Source organism: Canis lupus, chromosome 32 (genome assembly GCF_011100685.1).
Source record: "Canis lupus familiaris isolate Mischka breed German Shepherd chromosome 32, alternate assembly UU_Cfam_GSD_1.0, whole genome shotgun sequence".
NCBI lineage: Eukaryota > Metazoa > Chordata > Mammalia > Carnivora > Canidae > Canis > Canis lupus.
This window is the reverse complement of record NC_049253.1, coordinates 20061624-20082193: the sequence shown is the minus strand read 5'-3', so window position 1 is coordinate 20082193 and position 20570 is coordinate 20061624. Positions and strand designations below refer to the sequence as shown.

Here is a 20570-nt window from a genome sequence, read left to right as displayed (position 1 = left end):
AAAGCTGGTGCCTACTGTTTCCTGTTCTTCAGTGGGTGAGCAAGCAGCTCATGCCTTGGGGGCCTTGCTATTTGTCCTATTATCAGGGCTCAGTGGATATGAGATTTCCTCTTGCAGCTTATCTGTGTCAACAAACTGCATATCCTGTGTTCCTAAAAAGAGTTTTCCAAGATCAGAACTCAGGCAATAGCTAGTAGGTGATCCATGTAGTCAAAATCCCATGGTGTGTTTTCTAATTCACCTCCACCGGTAATAAAGCTAATATTTTAGTCTGTATTTATCAAGCTCCTGTGTCTGCTTTTCCACTGGCTCTAAACTTGAGGTGAAGGAGGAAGATGTACTATATGGTCCTATTGAAACCCTCAGTTCATAGATCTACCACCTCTGAAGCTCGAGGGCACTGTTCCCAGAGAAGACAATGGCCTTGGCAGATTCTCAGGAGCCTACACAGGCAGCCCAGGGAAGGAAAAAAAGTAGGAAATTGTGGATGGCATCTGGCTGCTGACTAGAGAGTATTTATAGGAATGTGAGATATTCTTTAAAAGTTCACAAAACCACTCGGGACAGGGAGGCAGGATTTCCAAGGAGGTACAGTGAACTTGAAATCACTTGTTGTAAATTATGGAATCAAAACATGTCAAGTCATTATTATATATGGGATCTCAGACTAATGAAATTTGAGGAAAGCTAGGCCACCTGCACATAAATCTTATGGTTTTAAGCAACTGATTTGTTCAAAGCACTTTTTTAAAAATGTCAGTTAATTATAAGAATATGTTCATGAGATAGGCAGGGTAAGTACACTGTTCCTATTTCACATGTGGGAAATGGAGGCGTGGAAGGCTAGACATGATCCTATGCTTTAAAGTTAGCAAAGAGTAGAGAAGGATCAGATAATATATGTTCTCTAACTTCTAGACTGACTTCATAATACATCACTTAGAATTCCTTAAGTCTACAAATTCTCCTTCCCAGAAATGTTTGTACAGAATTTTGCAGGAGTACAAAGTTATTTAGATGTAACTGGATTCAAAAGTAGGGAAATACCTGGTGAATGGGATGTGCCCTCAGTGATCCCTGACTCCTGGTATTCATGCCTGTGTGTAGTCATTCCCTTTTGAGTGTGAACAGGACCTGTGACTTGCTTCTTGCCAACAGAATCTGGCAAAGGTGATGGATATCACTTCTATCATTAGGATATGTAGGATCGTAGTTTCTGTCTGCCAGAAGAGTCTCATTTTAGCTCTGTCTCTTGCTGGCTTTGATGCAACAAACTGCCATATGAACATGGCAAGAACAGAGGGAGACCTCAGCCAACATCCAGAGCAAGGAACTGGGTCCTGCCAACAACAATGTGAGTTTGGGAGTAGAGCCTTCCCTAGTCAAGTGTCAGATGAGACCCCATCCCTGGTGGATACTTGGTTGCAGCCTTTTGAGACCCTAAAGCAGAGGCCCCAGCTAAGCCAGGCCCTGATTCCTGACCTTGAAAACTGTTAGGTAATAATTATGTATTACTTTAAGTGGCTAAGTTTGTGGTAATTTATTATGCAGCAATAGATAACTAAAGTGGTTTTCAATAAAACAACAGGAATCTTCTTGCAGATATAAGCTACAAATAGCCTAACAATTATGTTTCCTGTCATCAGCCTGGTTCATAGGCTACCCTAACTTGTACCAGCTAATATAATAACCACCGGTGCCTGGTGATCTTGTACAGCAGACATCGTCATCTTACTGTGATATCTCTTACCTCCTTGGCAGAATTTAAAGCTCAGTTGTCTACCATCAGGCACCACAAGGCCAAAATCATTTATTACAGAGCATTTAAGAATATTTCTGTATTAACAAGTCCTTGTCACATAAACATTAATGGAAAGCATAACTCAGTCTCAAGGTACCTTATGGAACATTTATCCTGAATTGCTTTACCAAGGCCTGGAAACAGGTGATCCAAATTCTCCTCTGATGATGTATGCAGCCTGGGACTATTGTGACAGAAGAAGGAAGGGAGAGAAAGGAAAGAAAAAAAAAGATATCAACCTCCTTACGTTGTTCCCAGGCAGCTTTCTATCTGAGTGTCAATTTTTACTAAAGGTCTTTTATTCCTCCTTTTCTCCATGCAAGTATTGGAAATGAGGAAGAAATTGGTTTAATAATTTTCTGAGAAATCAGCTAAATTCTAATGTTGTTCGATCACATTCAGTTACAAAAATGTCAAATGCATTTCCATTTAGAGTGCTTGCTTAAATAGCCGTGCAAATGGGGAACACCCGAAAATCAGCATATATCATAAGAGAGTTTTGAGTTTTTTTTTCAGTACACACTTGCATTAATCCACTCTGTTACTCTTGAAAATAATGCATTTTTCCAGCACATCATTCCTTAAATGAGGGTGATCCATCACCACTGGAGATTCACCAGTGAGGCACATTAATAAAAGCAGACAGATTCAGTGTGTTTTCTTTGGGAAGGTTTGCTTCTCTTGAGTACAACGTTTGGTTGCCTAGGATGAAAATCCAACCCAGATGTTTCCACAATTCCTGTTTTCCTTGCTAGGACATTTCCCTAGATAATAGCCTATCATAATTCTCATTCTACTCTTCATTAAGGAGCTGTTCATCTCAACATATTCCATGTGCTGTAAGGGGATGGGATTTTTCTCTCCTCTTCTGAAAACTAAAAAATACTATAGTGACAAATTAGACATCTACTCTGATTGACTCAGAACTACATTGTGATTAAAACATACACATAAAAAAAAGAAAAAAAAACATACACATACACACATTCAAATACTCATTGAACAGAATCAGTGAGGCTCAGACATGTAGAATTCAGACAGATTTCACATTTTTATCACATATTTTTCATATCTTAAATATTTCTGGACCATTTGCTCCCTGAAAATGAGTAATAATGGGCTGTATGGGAGAACTGAATATTTAAATTTCAGTATTTAATTAGATTAAAAATTAGCTAAGCAGTATTTTATTGAATATGGTATTTCTCTCCTAATCCAACCCCCCTTTTTTATATCATTCCAAAATATGTATAAGTACATCACATATTTAGGCACCACTATTGATTTTGTGCAATTTAATCTCCAATTCTTGTTACTATATTTTAGAATATGGACTTTATATCCAGAAGGAGGCAGCTTGGGCCTTGAGCAATGTGGCTGCAGGGCCCTGTGAACACATCCAGTGGCTGATCGCTTGCGGCATGCTGCCTCCCTTGGTGGCTCTGCTAAAAAATGGAGAATTTAAAGTCCAGAAAGAGGCTGTTTGGACCGTGGCTAACTTCAGAACTGGAGGCACCATAGACCAGTTGATCCACCTTGTCCACTCTGGAGTCCTGGAGCCCCCGGTGAATCTGCTTACCATCCAAGACACCAAAATTGTTATCATCATCCCTGATGTTATCTCTTTTATCCTCCAGGCAGCAGAGAAGCTTTCAAAGAAGGAAAATCTGTGTCTTCTGATAGAAGAAATTGGTGGCATTGATAAAATTGAGGCTTTGCAACTTCATGAGAATCCTCAGGTTGCCCTGACTGCTTTGAACATTATCGAGAACCATTTTTGTGAGGGAGAAGAAAGTGGTGCAATATTACCAGCCCTGGACCAAGATAATGAATTCTTAAACTGCTTAACAAAAAAATACCAAGGCCCCACGACTTCTAAACAAAGGACCAAACTATAATGGGTAACTTATTTGAGAACCTTCTATGAATTGGCTTGGCACGGGTGTAAAGCTTTTTAAACTAAATGTTAATAAAATTTTCAACAACAACAAAAAAAAGTGAGGGAATTTTTCGGCATAGCTACATTTTAGCTTTAATGAGAAGACTTCATCTTTGTATTCATTTTGATAATTCCACACTTAAAATATATGTAATGATTGAATTGAATGTCTATATCTAAGTGTTGCATCAAATATTGAATCATCTCAATAATACTGAGAATAAAATATTCTTAATCTATAAGTTATCAAATAACCAGTGTTAATATATGTAACATGTTTATAAAAATAAGAGTAATATAAAAATATAATGACCAGATTTATAAAAACTCCCTAGAGTTTTATGTTATTCTCAGTAAATAGATTTGAGGAAATTCAATCAAGTAAAAACAATTGATAAAGTATTTATTGATTAATCATAGCAACATACTTATGTGACAGATCTATGGGGCCATACATTATTTGAAACATAATTTACAAAAAATCATCAGTAGAAACTGTGATGAGTATCTAATTGCGTGAAGTTGCCAAAAAATGGGAAGGGTTTAAAAAGAGGAGAGAATTACCATAGACCAAGATTTAAGATCAGGAAAAGTCACATGTCCCTATAAAAAGTAAAACTGGCCTAAAGAGAGAAATGGTACATTCAAATCAAATGAGGATATCAGCACGAGGAAAGTACTAAAGAAACAAATTGGAATTTCAAAGCAAACACTGAGTCTGAAAGAAGAACATGGTATATGGGCAGCCCGGGTGGCTCAACGGTTGAGCGCCGCCTTCAGCCCAGGGTGTGATCCTGAAGACCGGGGATCAAGTCCCACATCCGGCTCCCTGCATGGAGCCTGCTTCTCCCTCTGCCTGTTCTCTCTCTCTCTCTCTCTCTCTCTCTCTCTCTCTCTCTCGGTCTTTCATGAATAAATAAATAAAAATTCTTTTTAAAAAAAGAAGAACATGGTATGAAACAAAGGAGGAGATAAGAAATAGATTTTCATGTTTGATTTTTTCCTTATAATTTTCTGAGGTTGGCTGAAAATTTCATAGTACCAGACCATGAGATCAAATTAGAGGTGCTAATTTTTAATCACAAACTGGAGTTACTATGTAGAAAGCTACAAGTGAGTAGCACTCGACCCAAACTACTAGAACAACCTGTGTAAGCAACAAAATGGAGTTTATAAAAAATCGGAGAATTGAATATGCAAAGAAACTAAAATGAACTAAAATTCCACGAGTTGTGAGCACTTGTGTGCTAAATCAGCCTTTTTACAGAGATAAATATTATTTACTTTGGTCTGTTATGTATAAAGTCTGCCATAAAAAGCAACAATAACAACGATAATAATAAAAGACACAACAAAAGAAACAATATGAACTTTAATGTAGGGAGAAAATAATCAAAGGAAATAGAGCTAAAATTGGCTTCAGTGCTGGAATTATCATAGACTTTAAAATAACTAGGGGAAATGCTCCTACTCAAAGATGCGGACAATATACATGTATAGACAAGGAATTTTAGCAGAGAGGTAGACACTATAAAAATGGCAAAAATGAAAAATACATTATCAGGTTTTTTTCCTGTGAGATTAGCAGAAGACCAGACAGCAGAAATATCAGTTGAAGATCTATTAATAGAAAGTATTCAACGTGTAATCCAAAGAGGAGTAAAAAGGCAGAGAACACCTGAGATCTGTGAAACAATATCAAAGGGTGTAATTTATGTATAATTGAGGTCTCAAAAGAAAAGAGAAAATGGTCCAGAAGAACTATTTGAAGACACTATGGCTGAGATTTTTTTCCTGACTGATAAACCATGTCAACCCATAGACTAAAAAGTTCAACAACCCCCAAACTATGTAACTGCAAAGAAAACTACCACTGATCTCATCATAGTTAAACTGATGAAAACCAAATATAAAGAAAAGCTAAAGAAAAAAACAACTATTACATGGAGATATTTTGGTAACTAATTTATCAAAAACAATGAGGACCAAATACAATTGAATGACATCTTTAAAGTGTTGAAAGAAAATACAAAAAAGAATGGCCAAGTGGAATTTCATGTTGAGGGAAATTATTCTTCAAAAATAAAGGCAAAAGAAAGACACTTTCAGAAAGGTAGAAACTAGGCAAATCCATCACTAGTAGATCTGTATTGGATGGAATGCTAATGATGTTCTCCAGGAACTGATATCATATGGAAGTCAGATATGCAGAAACCAATAAGGGGACCAGATAGGATAAAAATATGGGTAGATATAAAATATCTTTTTACCTTATATATACACACACAAATTTATCTGTAAATGTTTTAAAAAGAATAACTTATTGGGCAGTCCAGGTGGCTCAGCAGTTTAGCACTGCCTTCCACCCAGGGCGTTATCCTGGAGACCCGGGATCGAGTCCCACATTGGGTTCCCTGCATGGAGCCTGCTTCTCTCTCTGCCTGTGTCTCTACTTCTCTCTCTCTCTCTCTCTCTCTGTCTCTCATGAATAAATAAATAAAATCTTAAAAAAAAGAATAACTTATTAAAGCAATATGCTTTTAACACAATAGAAGATAATTACAGTAAGAACATGGAATTATATTGTACTATTTTAACATTGTTAATGACCTAAATAGGAACGAATATGAAGATGATAGACAAACTCAATTACAATGTATTTCATCAAAATGGACTAATAAAAGGCAGGGATTTTTAAACTAGATTTTTAAAAAGAGGATTTGATTATATGCTATTTCCAAGAAACACGGTTTAAATATTAACAAAGATGCTGAAAATAAAAGCATGGAAGGATATATATGCAAACACTAAGCATGGATGGGTCTTGCATTGGAGTAAATTTCAAGGGAATGGTCTTTACTAGAGATAAGATATCTCATAATGGAATTCATTTAGACCACTTAACAGTTTTAAATTTTAAGTATATAAAAACAAAGCTTTTAGGTACATGAAGAACAACTTAAATACTAACAGAACAAATAGAATTCACATATAGTTAAACATTTCAAGAATGTTTTCTCAGGAACTGAAGGGACAAAATATCAGGATCATTATAGAAGATTTGGACAATCACATCAATTTAGTTAGCCTGATTGGTATTTATAGAACTGTACCCAACAGCTATCAATACACACTTCTTTTTGTGAGCATACAAGGAATATTTGCTGGGAAGGACAATATGGTGGGGGCATAAAATGAGTCTCAATAAATTTCAAAAGATCAAAAGAATAGAGAATAGTATTTCTGACTACAATTTTTTTTTTTACAAATTAACAATAAGATATCAGGAACATCAGAAAATATTTGAGAATAACAATGCCTTTTAAGTGGCCAATTATAAAGATGCAGAACTGGGTCAGTCTGGCAAACTTTCAGATGCTATCAGGAAACAATATTGTGAGTAGATAGCTTATGACTGAGTGGACTTCCTTTCACAGCATAATTAGATGATTAGTTGTTCTAATGTGATAATGAAATGTCTTTATGTTTTTCATGATCACTGATAGCTAATTCCTGCTCCTTGGAGCCTTGATCAACTCTGTCATTCATTTCTGTCTGAAATATCTGGAATATTCTTTTACAATTTCTCCCCAAGTCCCCATTTTATTCTTACATCCTCAGTAAAACAAACTTTATAGATTACCAGAATAGTGCAAGAGTCAGAGGTGATAAATATATTTAGTTTCCCCAGGAGCCTATAATGCTAAAGTTATTCCAACAAAAAGATTTAGGAAAGGTTAGAATCCAGGAATGAATGTTATCAATGTAGTCAACTCATAATCACAGTTGTTATTTAAATAATGAAATGTTGGCATAATTAAAAAGTAAGTTCTCTCATATTAATTAAATATCTTATAATCAAGCAAGGAAAACAAATGTAAATAATGGAATATTATGCAAAAATAGAACATAAATGCCATAACCATTGCGCAATAAATATATGCAGCTGCAGTAACGAATGTGCGTAAAAATACTTCACAAATATTTTCTGTTAAATTACTAGTAAGTATTGAACCTATTTTGCATATGTAATTAAATTTCTGTCCCTTGTTTGGAAGATGTTTTTGCTCTTCAGATTGTTTCTACAATCAATGTTACCTTCCTGTTCTAGTTTATAAAAGTAATGTATGTATATTATTAAATATATCATAAACAGAAATGTCTAAACTGAAGAAATGTATAAAGGGAAACATGAAGCTGTCCCTTAAATCACCCTAGAGAATATCACTGTTTAATAGTCAGTAACTATCCATTCAGACTTGCTTTTGTACCCACAAATTGGAGAGATATATGTATATATGTGTGTATAAAACATTTATTAAATGTTCATATAATTATAAATATATATAATACATATTATCCTCTAATCTGATATATTCATGTAGCTAGCTAGGCAATGCAGCTATATTTCATAATCTACCAAGGATAATAAAATCCAGCATTTAAAATAGCTATATGCCAGACATCTTTCTCAGTACTTGACATAACTCATTTTATCTTTATAACAACCAGTATGTTAGATACAATAATTATCCTCATTTACAGTTGAGAAAAATGAAGTGCAAAGAAATTAAGAAATTGTCCAATGTTACATCACTAGGAGCAGAATAACAGAGAATTTATCCTCTTTGACAGTTGCCTAGTAGGTCAAAGTATAGCTGTACCGTGGTTCATTTAATTAATTCCATGTGGTTAACATTTAAGCTACTTCTATTATAGTTTTAATTCTTATACACATATTTTTGTATTGTTATCCAATTATTTCCATGGGATAATTTCCTAGGATAAATAGACTAGCTGGGCTCTAGATGAGAGAGAGAGAAAAAGAGGAACATATGTATGCATGTATATATATTTATATATATATACATGTATCTACATAATAAATAGAAGTAGTTTTTGTTTTTTGAAAGATTATTGGTAACAGTATGTATGGAGAAATCTATACTTCAAAAATAAATTTCATATATGTAGATATGTTATACATATGTGTGTATATTCTTGCAAATAGATTTTATATACACACATACCCTATGTATATAATGTAAACATTGTATGTATCTTGTGCATATGTCTCATGTATGTGTATATATGTATGTATACGTGAAATTCATATGTAATGCATAACATTTTATATTTAAGCATATTATATTTATTTATTATACAATATAAATTTATAAATTTACTTTACATATTTTACATATAAATTTCATCTATATACACATATAAATGTATGTATAAATTCATATATATATGAAATTTTTATCAAAGTGTATATTTCTTCACACATGTCCTTACCAATAATCTTTACAAAACACAAAACAAGTTGTGTTTCTTTTATTATAAATGAGAGTATGCAATTTTTCATAAAATTTATTTTTATTTTTATTTTTTATTTTTTATTTTTTTATTGGAGTTCAATTTGCCAACATTTAGCATAACACCCATTTATTAGCTATCTGGTCTTGGGTTTGTTTGTTTGTTTGTTTGTTTGTTTTTCCAAGAATGTTTGATCCTGAGTTTACCTCTGCTCTGGGGGACCATTGTTCCACATTTGTCGTTGGAGTTGGGTAACTATGTTTCTACTCTACTCATTGCTCTCCAAGGCAAGCATATGTTCCCTCTAACTCATCTATAGTTAAAATAAGAGTGCCTGAGCATTGGCCTCTGTGGGAAGAACACCTGCCTGGAATTGCAAGGAAAAGAGTTGCAAAAGCCCCCACGTGTGATATGCATGCCTCTATTTGTAATGTAAAGTTTGTTAATAAGAGCCAGCTGTCTCTTACAGATCCAAAGAGTTCCTGCTCAGAACACGTTTACTAAAAGACCCTCTCAAAGTGACAACCAACCGGGCAAGTATCCTCAAGCTGCTTTTTGATGAGAGAAAAGAAGGAAAAATGGGTTTAAAGACACATTTTATAGAACTCCTGGTGAACAACTTCAAGAAGCTTTTCAATAAATTTAAGGTAGTACTCAATAACGGAAAAATTTATTTCTACTTAGAAATTGCTTTCAAGAGCTCATGAAAAGGCTAAGCTGTTTTTATGACCTTTAAAATTCTTCATTTTCCCTTCATTTGGACCATTTCATTAAAGCAACTTCTAACCAGGTAATGATGCAGATCTCTTTGCTTATTCAAAATATATACCAATTATCTATTTTTCAGTTTCATGTAACAGTGTTTAAAGATCATTATTCCTGGATCTAAAAATGAATGCCTTGAAATTACTTTTTCAAAATAAAATGTTACTCTTACTGTGTGTGTGTGTGTGTGTGTGTGCGTGTGTGTGTGTGTGTGTGTGTGTTAAAAAGCACTTTAGATAAAGAGTAACTTTTCTTTATCTGAAAAGACTTGGGAGGCCAGTAAGGAACTTTATTATTCCTGAAAGGATTAATCCTGTCCACTTAAGCAGCATTTTACTTATTTGGAAGTCACAAATTTTGGAAATCTAATGATTTCCAACCTATGCAAACTTTTCAGAATCTTGTGGCTATATTGAGCTATTGCACAGAGTTGAATAAGATCCAAATGCAAAGCAAAAATGTATTGTAGCAAAGTTGTTGCCTTATATTTAAAGATTTCTTGCAAATCAGTAATGAAGAAAATCGTGATCCCAAGAAAAAAATAGTGAGCAGAAAATACAAGTAGGGAATAGATTTTATGTAATGCCAGTTGTCAGGACATGGAATTTTAAAATGTTCCTTTTCTCAGTAGGAAAGGTTGAATGAGATAGTGTTGGAGTACCCACTCATGGATAAAAAGGATTTAGGATTCTAGCTTTGAAACCTATGGTTAGATCCTTAATGCATTCTGAATCTCAGTATCTTTATTTATAAAAGGAAAATAGTATTAGTTCTTACCTCATAGAGTTCTGTGAGAATTAAGAAAGAGAATGAATTGGCAGCTAATAAGGAGATTGCTTTCTTTATTATTTAGTCAAAGAATTAAATGATGCTGTTTGCTGTTTGCATGATTTTGAGAAATAAACATACCAGATTATATGTAGAAATCCAAACTGAATCATCTTGCCATATTGGAAAGAGACTTCGCAATATGAATCAACAAGGGAAGTAATCCTATATGTATAGCCCATAATAAATAAAAAAAATCATAACTATATGTGCAGTATTCTTTGATACAAATTTGCTAATTGTAGCAAAAAATTAATTCTAAGAGTATAAAATTCAGGGATAAATCTCTTACATGCATATAATGGTCTATAACAGCCATTAAAAATAATCTGATGAATTAAAAAATAATATGGTGGATTGATATAATTACATGAAACGATATTTATACCATATTATCCAATACAACAAAAGACTAATTCACATAAAATAGTCCCATTTTCTAAGAAGTTTTTAAATATATACATTTTTAAACATGAAGAATATGTTATAAAAATTTTATGTTATTTCTAGTGAAATTTAAGTTGATACATTATTTTCTTACATTTTCTAACTGTTCAATAATCAATGCATTTGATTTATATATTTTTGAATAGTATAAGAAGTACAGATGGAAGACGTATATTATATAGTTTCTGATTACAATCACAGCACACTTAGCCATATAAAGCAGTACATATAAATACCTATATTCATAGATCACATCATTCATTGACAAGAGCAGGTAAATGAAAACTTTTTGAGCTACTATTTCTGAATAAGTCCTTAAGTTCTATTCTGCTGGCCCTAGTAGGGCAAAACTATTGCAAAAAAATGGAGACATTTTGTTCTTGTTGTTTAAATCTGAGCTGCTATCTTAGATCCACTTTTCTTGTTGTGAAAACAATCTGGGCATTTCTTGTATTTTGAAGTGTGAAAATAACATTGGTCAAGTTAGAAAGAGTAATTTTCCTAAGGTTTTCTAACTTATTTTTTACTCAAAAAACATATCAATGCTGTTACTCTTTCATTTATTGGTCCAAGAAATATTTATGGACTATCTACTGTGTCCCAGGTATAGACTTGGAGTGGAAGCCTATGTGTAAAAGATGGCTAGCGGGTCGCCTGGGTGGCTCAGCAGTGGAGCATCTGCCTACGGCTCAGGGCATGATCTTGGGGTCCAGGGATGGAGTTCCACATCAGGCTCCCTGCATGGAGCCTGCTTTTCCGTCTCTCTCTGTCTCTGCCTCTCTCTTTGTGTCTCTCAGGAATAAATAAAATCTCAAAAAAAATAGTTTAAAAAAAAAAGATGGCTAGCTGTATCAGTTGATATCTAAAACAAAAGTGTTACTAAAACTTAGAAGAACCTAGTAATGAAAGAAAGACTAGTTGCATTCCTTTTCTCCCCAGTCAGTGCTAGACAGTAATATGCCAGAAGCAACTCAAAGAAAAAAAAGTAATAATTTTATCCAAGGATTGATATAGCTCTAAAATCATTTGATGTTTTTTTTCCCCTATGTTGGCCTTTACTTCCAACTGTAGACCTCTGACTACTATATTTGATTTGAATATTTTTAGGAAGTTTACAATGTTAGTATTTTCATTATTCACATACAGAGCAGATAGAAAGAAGATAGAGAAAGGATGGAAAAATCATAGTACTTGGCAATTCCAGATGAAATACTTCACATACATCAGAATCCCTTTCTAAGGGGTTTATGTATGATTTCAATAAGACAAGCAAGTATCATCTTCTCTAATCATGGCTGGCTGAGCTAGAATTTGTGAATTCAATGACATTGACTTTTCTAAGTGAATTTATTGCTTTCTTTATAAAATGCAGATAGTGAAGAGAAATGAATAACCACAGGAGGCTCAATTCAAGTTTCTTGAATCAACTCATTTAAATTCAACAAATGTTTATTGAACACCCACTGGGTGTCAGATCTTGGAGCTGGAGTAATTGATTCATAATGGTTTGGATAGTTATTAACAGCATTTGCAATATTTTCATTATTATATGTGTGGTTGGGCAGAGTTCTGAGATAATTAACATATTAAAATCCGGTAAATTTCTAAAGGAATCATGCAGAAAAATAAATGTTATTCTCTGTACTTACAACTATCATTTCTTTTATAACAATCTATTTGTTAGAAAATTGCACTTTAAAAACAAATATGGAACATTCAAACTTTGTAATAAATGTAAATGAAAATCAAGTTTGCAAATTATTTTGAGATTTTACAAAAATCCTGACAAATCAACATCTGCTCCTAGAAAGTTACTCAAGACATGCTAATAAATAAAAAAGATAAAGTAATACATAAAATTATGAGGCTAAATGAGACTTAAAGATGAGTGTCTTAAAAAAAAAAGATGAGTGTCTTTTTTTTTTATCTTCTCAATAAAACTATATTAAACCTTTTATAGTTTGGCTATTCTATTCATGCAAAACTCCAGTAGAAGAGTGTGTGTGTGTTTGGCTATTCTATTCATGCAACTATATTAAAACCTTTTATAGTTTGGCTATTCTATTCATGCAAAACTCCAGTAGAAGAGTGTGTGTGTGTTTGGCTATTCTATTCATGCAAAACTCCAGTAGAAGAGTGTGTATGTGTGTGTGTTTTAAGCTGTGACAGGAGATTAATTTATTCAGTAAAGTAATACTTATTGAATTCTGTAGCAAGCCACTTCATTTCTCTTCATATGGCCAAAATTCATTAAGCCTACTATTTAGCTGCCAATTTCTATTTTTTTTATTACTGAATTTCCTTTACATTTCTCACAGATTATTCTGAAATATTTCACACCCCTCTGCCTCTGTTCACTAGCCTCTTAAATCTGTTCTAAAAATTCTTCCATTTTAATAGGAACAAAGTCTAACCATCTAGAACTTAAGCAGTGTGTATACAGTCTTGTCAGATAAACTCTTCAGTACAAGAAGCAAGAAAGACAGAAGTTCAAGATTCTTATGTGAGGTATCCATGGGTGGTGCAAAGCAAGAAAAGTAATTCCAATGGGAGGTTCTTAGAGACAGTCATTGACAGCTTTGCCTGCTTACTTGGTTCCCTGAAGCAGAGTGGCTTAGAAAACATGTCTGCTGCCTGGGCTAGGCATGTGGCAAATCCCAAATCCACACCAAGGAAGGCTACACTTTTTTTTTTTTTTTTTTTTTAACTAACCAAGGCCTCCAGGGATAGGAAGCCCCTTGTAAGAACTCCAGTATTCAAACCCTGAAACTCAGGTACCTATTACCCTGCCACCCTACATCACTTGCCAATAAAGGGATTTTGAGTGCCACACATAGTGTATTTATTTATTTATTTATTTATTTATTTATTAATATTTATTACAACAGTGTTTTTTAATGTCCTTTAATCCAGTTATTTTTATTTCCTTTTACATTTCTGTATTAACTGCCTTTCTATAATTCTATAACTTTCAAAATTAAAAATAACTTTAAAAATCTTATTAAAAATAATTAGAATATTATTTCTTCAATTTGATCCATAAAATTCCTTCTTCAGATTTCTCGCATGCCCAATAAATTAACATGCACATCTACTCATTCAATCAACATATATTAAACACATTCTATATATGAGACAGTATATTAGATGCTGAGGACACAAAGTGTCAAACTTTGAATCGGGAATCTTTCCTTTGTTACTTTTGAAATGATGAAAACTGACTTGCCATAAGATACGATAAACATATGCATCATGGGAATTTTTACTAGGGTGTTAAAATGTGTATTGTCTTTTTGCATATGTTGGGAATTAAACGTGTGTAAAAAACTCACCCCAAAAAATCAGTGAAATATATTAGCTACAGTTAAGTTCCAAGTGACATTTTAGAAGTAAATCAGCCTAAAAATAAGTAATAAAAAACGTGCTTGTACCACTCTCTCAACACCCCCAAAAAAGAATCAAATTAAAAGACATAAGTAATTGAAGAAACAAAAAGACAACAAAGTCAACCAGGGAGAACCATCCACAGGCTACTTTCATTGTCTTACACTCACTCCTCGGGTGATCTCAGTTCAGCACATTACATACCATGTTCAGGTTCATGTCTCCAGATCTCATATATCTTGTCTAGATTACTCCCTTGAGCTTCAAGACATATACCCAACTAGCTCGTAATTCTATTCTCTTGGCTATCTAACGGACATCTCATGTTAAAAACTGGACTTCTGAGACTTTCCCCAAAATCGGTCTCTCTTACAGTTTTTAGTTTTATTTTCTCAGAGGCTCAGACCAAAATCTCAAGTCTCCTTTATCTTTTCTTTTCTTTTCTTTCACACTCACATCTCATCTGTCAGCAAATACTGTTGGCTCCGCCAAAATATTTCCAGAATCGAGCCAATTCTTTCTACCTCCACTACTACCACCCATCTCTCACCTGAAATCATGATCTCTATTTCGGTCTTTAATATCTCCTCATTCTCTTCTCAAAACAGACACCAGAGGGATCTTGTCAAAATCTAAGTCAAGTGTCTCATGACTGTCCACTGAATTCCCATTTCTGAGTAAAAGCTGAAGTCCTTATAAGGCCCTCCAAGGAGCACTGTGATTGGCCTCACTCCCCTGGCCTCTCTGATTTCATCCACTTATTCACTTCATACTAGTTCACTTTGCTCTAACATGCTAAGGTAACTGTTATTCCCTAAACAGTAAGCTGTCCCTTCAGAGCATTTGCATCCGTGCCTGGACATTTTTCTCTTAATAGCCACAAGGATGGTCCCTCCTCTCCCTTTTTGATCTCTCCTCAAATGCCCCGTTCTCAAGGATACTCTCCCTTGTTAAAGCAGGCAGTTAGTTAGGCCTCAGCAGGAGGCCTGAAGGCCAGCAAAAGGGGAGTCATGCCTTGTTATCAGGAAAGGTAGGGACCTGTCCTGGCAGCATTCCAAAAACAAAGCCACAGACAGACCCAAGACAATGAAGGCTGGGGAGCCTGACCAAGTAAGGGAGAAAAGGCAAGAAACCCTACTCCCAAAGAAATCCCCTCCTCAAATAAATATTCCACCCCTTAGTTATTAACAACGGTCAATAAGCTAGAGAGCCAAACCTGGGCATAGTTCTTCCTTGAACTTGCTTGTGCTCAATTCTCAAGAGTATGCTCTATCATTAATAAACTTCACTTGCTCCACTCAACCACTATCCGGTCCATCATTGACTTCTTTTCTTGCTACGAGATTAAGAGCTTCTGATGACATTCCAGGGATGGCTGGGCCAAGGCCTCAAGGCCCAGGGGTCTCCCCCATCCAACTGACAATACCCTGGCTACCCTGGCCAAAAATGCAAGCCCGCCTCCCACACAGAGATTCCCTAACTGCTCCCTGCTTTATTTTCCTACCTAGCACTTTTACTTATCTCTTCAATTATCTTCCACTCTCCCCTCCCCAATGTAAGCTTCATGAGGGCAGTAATTTTTGTCCAGTTTATCCATTGCTATATTTCCTCCAGTGCCTAATAGAGACATTTTGCATGTAATTGATACACAGCACATATTTGTTTGATGAATGAATGAATGACCTGTGGGCTGAGGGTGATAACTTGGGGAGAAATATGAGTAGAGTAAAAGGGACTAAAATAAGAAACGTGCTTGTTTAAGAACACCTAGGGAATACAGCTAAGTTGTTTCTCTCATCTAACAGATTAGTAGATGGTGAAAGTAAATCAGTATTGGCTAATTCTTGTTGTTTCACTTTGTCTACCAACCAGCCTCATTGTAAAAGTTGGCTCCTATCTTCAAAGACTGAATGGCTTTAGCCTGGTCAGTTTTTGGCAGTTATGCCACAACCAGATTGCTCTCACAGTGGAAACTCCCAGCTAAGTCAGAGAGGGAGCTCCTCTACTACACCTGCACAGGCCTGGTGCATTTTTCAGGGTCTTTGAATTTACATAAGAGAGAGTTAAGTTGCTGAACAGGGTAGATGCAACCATTGGAACCATTTATAATTGCAGTTACTTTAAATGAACTAGAAATGCTTTTGGAAAAGACAGTGTATTCAGTATTGAGGGATCTAATTGACTACATATGGAAACAATTAGAGAATTAGATAATGGAAGTTACACTTAGTTTTATATTTCAATAAGATTACTCGGTAGAATTATTTTTTACCATGTTTTATTTAAAAAAATCCTCCATGAGTTGCAGTGAGCTCAAGCAAACAAAAATATGACCTACTTCTATTGCTGAGGCCCAAGTGACAATGATTCAGAGGTGCCATATTCAGAACATAACTCACAGATAATTATGTTCCATATTTGTAAGGAATCTAGTACATAAATCCTTAAATGGAGCAGTTTAACCAACTTTAAAAGAATGAACAGCTGAATGGAATTGTAATGATATAATGTAGAAGCATAAAAATTGAAAGAGTATAGTCACCTTGTAAATTTTCTCCATTTCATATTTATGCTCTCTCCTCTATTTATTGTATCATATATCAAGTAATTCTACTTTCTAGGAAACCTATTTCTATGAGAATAGCCCCAGTGATACAGGCATGGTCAATCTGGAATTAGAACCTAAGAATACATGACCTCCTCTACGCTCCAGATGGCCTTGTATGATTCCTTCATTCGTTTTGAAATGCAGAGAAGCTCTGTGGACATCAGTCAAACGGTGGCATTTAAATGTCTACTAATCTAAGGTTTTCTTGGATGAAGAGGGCATCTGGATAAATGTGCACATTTGGAAAGCAATGGAGTCCTAGTTTCTGCCATGCAGCCCTGTGAAATAGCTGGGATGAGCCATGAATAATTTGGTGAGCTCCAACGCAAAAGCAAATCATGTTGTCCCTCAAACCAATCCTTCATCTTGAGTGTTAAAGTGGTTAATATATCCATTGGTCTTAGAAAGAGCTTAATAACTGTTGATAAGACTGGTTTATTTAAATTGCCACTAAATTGCCACCTTCAATAACTTTGCCATGATCAGTAAAAGGCTCACTACATTTTGTAAGGTGGTATCTAAAGCTGTTGTTTGTGATGTGATGGCTGAAGCATTTAGTTATTATATTACTTAAAAGACACTGATTTTATAAGGTTCTGATATATAATTATCAAGATATTCTCTGTCACTAATAATTACTTTAAGTATACTTTGAATTAGAATATTCATATTTATCCTTCTGTCACATACTTTTGGCCTTCTTTAATCTCATCCAAGCATATTCTTTTATTAGAGAAGTAAAACATATCTTTAGATTATTTTGATGAGAAAGTCTTTCCTTTATTTATAATAATAATTCAGATGTGTAAAATGCTTACAATTTATAAAGCACATGTATTTACAGAGCAGCCATATGCCATGAAATTCTTAAAGCCAAAGTAAAACTTTGCATGGCACCAGTTTTATTCAGGAATAAATATAACAAAATTTTATGCAGTATGCATAAAATGTACTTTATTAAGAAGTAGAATTAGACAATTACGTGTATTTTTTGGATTGAGAGAATAAGTATGTTTATTTATTTTTTTAAAGTAAACTCTGCACCCAACATAAGGCTTGAGCTCATGATCTTGAGATCAAGAATCTCACACTCTACTGAGCCAGCCAGTCACCCCAGTTATATGCATCTTTTTATAAAACACCTAGTAAATCAGAGAAATTTTATATAACCCCAGAATTACATATCTACACCCCGAGGACCTTGAGACATACATACATAGAAACTGTGAGACACGCCAAATACATCATTTATATTATTTTAATCATTTTAACAACTGTATAAGATAGAGCAGAACTTTAACAATCCCATTTTATAGACAAAGACTCTGAGGCTAAGAAGAATGCCATGATTAGCCAAAATGATGAATTATTAAGTGTGAAACCCTGTACCGGGTCTCTGAACTAAGTAAGTCTAAATCTCCTTCCTGAATTTCATGCCCATTTTAATAACAATGGTAAAGGACAAAGAACTATAAAGAAAAAGGTAGTTAAAATATGAATAAGACTAGACCTAAACCATCAAATCAGGAATGGACTTTCTTCTCCAATTCTAATACATACTTCCTCTGATTTATAAAAATTCTATTCAATACATTTCATCGGTACAGCAGTTTTAGCATGGCTCAATTTCCAAAATGATCTAGCATGAATCACCCATAAGAAGTATCTAGCTAGCTAGCTACTTACCTACTCAGTTATCTAAACATGTCTGTGCTGAGTTAAATGCAAAAAATAAAAATCTAAAAGGAAATATTCCCTGACCACAATAATGACTACAATAAAATTGTTCTCTGCATGACAGCCGTGGCCTGGTGTGATCTGTATTGGATGCTGTAATATGAACTAAATGTAGTATATTAGTCAAAGGATCTCAGCAGCATATGCAGCTGTTAATTGACAAAAATAAATTCAGCTGGTACATGAACTCATACCATGAACCACGTTTTATATTCCAACCATTTATGTGAAACTGAATGGGGCCCACATGGCATAACAAAACAACGGTTGTTAGAAAAATGACCCCCTCCACGGCCACTTGATTTGCATATTTAAGTACTCCCATGGTTTTGTACTTCATGTTAACAAAGTCCTTACCTAAAGGGGGATCAACAAAGAAACCAAAAGAAAAAAATTGTTAATAAGTTTAATTATTTTGTATGTCTACCAAATACCTAAATAAATAAGTAAATCCAGTCCAATCTAATTTTAGAGAAGGAATTATTTAAAATGTGAGTTTTATGTTTGGAATTTCTTAGATAGAAACTTGTGAAATTCAAGTTTCTAAAAATCAGTGTTCCGGATTAATGACAACTATCTCTAAATCACCTATGAAAACTGGAATGTGATAGGTAAAGGAGATTAAGAGTACACTTATCATGATGAGCACTATGTTGAATCACTATATTGTACACCTGAAACTAATATAACGCTGTATGTTAACTACACTGGAATTAAAATTAAAAAAAAAAAAAACTGTATTTGATACCAGGTCTATGTAACTATTCCAAAAGCACCAAAGTTGGTGCTTTTAACTAATGCCATATTTGCCTCTAAATGAGTGCAGGAATTAAAAAAAAAAATCAACCCAAATCTGGTTATCTTTTCATTTGCTAAGCATAGAAAAACAACTAAGTTCATGAAATCTTTAACTGGGTATTGACAGGCAAACCCAAAGGTAACTACAAGTATCGCTGCCTTGTGGCATTTGTAACCTTGCCTAATCTCCTTTCCTGGAGTGTGGGTGGGACCTGTGAGTAGTTTCTAACTAACAGAATAGGTAAAAGGTGATGGGATGTCCCTCCTGTGATTACATTGGGTTATATAAATCTCACCAGCCAGTTTGCTTAAGAGCTTCTCCTTGCCGGCTTGATGAAGTACACAGTTATTTTGAGAAAGCCCACTTGGCAGGGGATCATTGATGGTCTGTAGGCCCGGAGGGCAGTCTCAGGTGAATGCTGACAGCCAGTAAAAGTCAGGGCCTTCCATCACACAGCCACAAAGAAGTGAATTCCACTACACCCCAGATGAGTTTAAAAGCCAATACACTCCCAGCTGAACCAACTGAAAACACAGCTGAGCCAACACCTTGATGGTACCCCTGGTTAATCTTGAACAGAGCATCCAGTCAGGCTGTGCCAGGACTCCTGAACGACAGAGACTGTGAGGTAATAAACATACGTTGTTTTAACCACTAAGTTTATGGTAACTTTTCATGGAGCAGTGTAAAACTAATGCTCGAAATGAAGCAGGATTGGCAGGCATACTTCAGAAAGGAAAGAAAGGACATTTCTATTCAAGGCAGTTACATCTGAATCATATCTGTGTGCAGTCTCCATCCTTAAGACATCCACTGTAGACTTCTGAAGTTACCTCAGTGGTCTTGACCTTGAGGCTTGGAGCAAATACCAAAACATGTAAAGTGGACAGAAGTTCTGCTTTTTTTCAAAGTATTTTTATTCTGCAAGTGAGAAATCATCCCC

General features: G+C 34.7%; 2 long non-coding RNA genes across 4 annotated transcripts in view; one reads left to right on the top strand and one right to left on the bottom strand.

Moving 5' to 3' along the window:
• The window catches only part of LOC111093667, an 84741-nt gene that overhangs the window by 44772 nt on the left and 19399 nt on the right, over nucleotides 1-20570 (bottom strand). For all 3 annotated transcript variants that reach the window (XR_005382832.1, XR_005382830.1, XR_005382831.1), the window contains one exon: nucleotides 1899-1985. This is a non-coding gene — a long non-coding RNA (uncharacterized LOC111093667). The remainder of the gene's footprint in view (nucleotides 1-1898; nucleotides 1986-20570) is intronic.
• Nucleotides 955-9853, top strand: LOC119867189. The gene is made up of 2 exons (XR_005382829.1): nucleotides 955-1354; nucleotides 9529-9853. It is a non-coding gene; the product is annotated as an uncharacterized LOC119867189 (long non-coding RNA).